Source organism: Prinia subflava, chromosome 15, assembly GCF_021018805.1.
Source record: "Prinia subflava isolate CZ2003 ecotype Zambia chromosome 15, Cam_Psub_1.2, whole genome shotgun sequence".
Taxonomy (NCBI): Eukaryota; Metazoa; Chordata; class Aves; order Passeriformes; family Cisticolidae; genus Prinia; species Prinia subflava.
In genome coordinates this window covers 11582428-11585409 of record NC_086261.1, presented here as the reverse complement: position 1 = coordinate 11585409, position 2982 = coordinate 11582428, and positions in this window count along the sequence as shown.

Sequence of the window (2982 nt, the reverse complement as noted above, 5' to 3'; positions counted from 1 at the left end):
TAAAATATAACGGGGCTTGTAGCTAGGGTTGCCTTTGGAATAGTTCATTCCGGCTTTTTAATGTTCTACTGAAATTAAATAACGAGAGAAGTTACAATTCATATGCAGGTTAAACACTTCTAGGAACTGCTTTGCTGTGCCTCTGCCAGCTCCTTGCACCCCATCCCTGCCAAGAGGCCCCCTCACCTCAGTGGGTGTCACACAGGGCACCCTGAGGCACCCTGGGCACCCTGGGCACCCTGGGCCTGCTCAGCCCCAGGACAACCGAGCAGGTGAGAGGAAACTGTGCCTGGAAATTGTCTGTAATACAGGCAGAGTGAGTCAAGGTGAGGCTTTACTATTAAAAGTGTTCTTAAGGCTCTGAAATAACTAATGTTTTAATGTCTTGCTTCACATTTTCACATTATTACTTAGCAAAGTAATGCATTTTCCTATATATTTTATGTATTTTTATTCATTACCATGTATATTTTGCTTCCCACTCTGCTTTTATTCTTCATACACTTGTAGTTTCATTCGTTGTTTACATATTTTTACCAGTCCTGCAAGGTGTGGTTTAGGGCTGGAATAGGGCAATGTCAGGCTGAAGTGAAGCAGATAAAATTCCATGTTTTGCACCTATTTTGTGCTGAGGAACCTGCATGTTTGAAGTTTTGTTTTTACATATTTCTTCAGTCAAAGTTTGAAAAGTCACAACCTGGGCAGGCTTGGACAAGGACCTTTTTAAGTGAAATAAATGGGACATACGTGGCAATGCATTTGGGACTGGGTCGCAGTGTGGCTGGAGGCTGCTAAAGCCCTGTGAATCCAGCTCACTCAGGTGCTGTAGCTGTGTAACCTCCTCCTGTGTCACCCCTGTGTCACCTCCTCCCCTTCCTGCACGGCAGGGAGCTGCTGTGCTCCCTAGTGCAGGACAGCCCCAAGAGCAGGGCAGCGCAGGGAAAAGATGCATTCTCCTTGGCACACAACAGCAGCCTTGTGCTGCTTCTTGTGCTTTAACCCCAGCTGGAACCCAGCCCCCCACACAGGGATGGGGCACAGCACCACAAGGGTGGAAGGCAGAGAACTCACGGGTAATGCAAAAGCTGGGCATGAAAGCAAAGGAAAGGAATTCATTCACCACTTCCCAAGGTCAGGCAGGTGTTCAGCCATCTCCACGGAAGCAGGGCTCCACCGTAAGTAAGGGTTATTTGGGAAAACAAAACAAACATCACTCTGAATACCCTGCCCCTTCCTCCTCCCTCCCCAGCTCTACACACCGAGCATGGCACCACAGCACCTGGGACATCCCCTGGCTCAGCTGGGATCAGCTCTCCTGCCTGGGTCCCCTCCCAGCTCCTTGTGCACCCCCGGCCTCCTCAGGGGTGGGGTGAGGAGCAGGAGAGGCCTTGGCCCTGTGCAAGCTCTGCTCAGCAGGAATTGAAATGTCTCTGTGTTATCAACACGTTTGTGTTTCCAACACAGATCCAAAGCATAGCCCTATATTGGCTACCGTGGAGAAAATAAAGTCTACCCCAGCCAAAAGCAGCACACTAATGTAGCTTGTAGTAAAGTGTTTAATAAAGTACAGTATCAGAAACAATAGTCTATTAGAAAAGCTCAAAAGGTGAATACCATCTATATTGTATTTATTACATTTTCAGTGATAATTTAGAAGTGAGGGATTTCTGGAAGATCCAGCAGAGATAGAAACAACACAGAAACGGATTTTTGTCAGTTTTAAAACAGAGATGTGCAGCTGTTGAAAATACCTTTCTCACCAGGAAGAAAGCAAGCACTATGATTTTCTAATTTGGCTAAACACACAGCAGTGCATGTCAAGTCCTAATGTGCTCCAAGTGTTCCCTGCAAAATAAGGACTGATGTGTGGTGCAGGTTGAAACTTGCGTCACTCGGTCTGATTTTATTTCGAGTAAGTCACAGCCCTTTAGGAATGCAGGGTGATTCATCAGGCTGGCTGTGTTCCACTGCCTGCTTCTGAAAGGTGTGATGTACTGATAGATGTTCACTCCATGTACCAGCAATGCAAGCAGGATTTGAAGCGTTCAAGTAACAAGTTTAGTGAGCTTGGGCAGGATGGAAAGTGAACTCAGTTTGAGGAGCCACAGCTGTGATTTCTGGTCTCTGTCAGAGGCTTGCTCTGTTCTCAGTACTCATCAGGCTGCTTCAGTTATCTCCATGTGTACCCCAGGGATGCACAGCAGTGGGGTAAGCACAGAGCATACTCTGAAATACAGTCAGGTTGTATTGTTGGGTTTGTGTTTTCCTAAGTGAAGTCACTTTGTTCAAGCGATAAAATTTGCAAAACTGCGAGGTTAACAAATATCACTGCACTGTTCATAATCACAGGTCACTAGTTGGTGACATCTGCCCTTTAGTACCAGACTCAGGAGAGGATGGAGTACAAGCCTAACTGCCAATGAACATTGAAATTATTGTTATACTACTCATCACAGTGACAGAAGAAAATTTAGGGTCTTTTTTCAAGCAGTCATTGGGGATGGACAGTTTGTCCTTTTTTGTTTTTTCAAGTGCAGATCCTAGGTCACTACCACTTCCCCAGCTGTAAAGGTCTGTGGTTAGTTACCATCCTCCTAATTTCTGTCATAAATCCAAATTTGGGAAACAGTCTGCTTTTCCCATGTGATGGTCACATAAGAAAGGAAGTCAGAAGCTGTTGTAGAATGCAATTGGGATCTATAGGGGCATAAAGAAATTCAGATCTTTGGGAACAATAGCAAATAATAACAAATGAGAGGGTTTAGATGAGAACAAATGCACTGATTTAAAAAGACATTAATTCTTTTTCCTAATTTTTTTCTCTATAGAGTTTCTAAGACTAGAGAAATTAGATCTTAGACTAGAACTAGTCAAGATTTGTCAGAGGAAGCTTACATTGATTACAGTTTTGAATAGTTTTTACCTAAAAAAAAAAAAATCACCATTAATGACTGATACTGCAATTCAATGATCCACATCAGG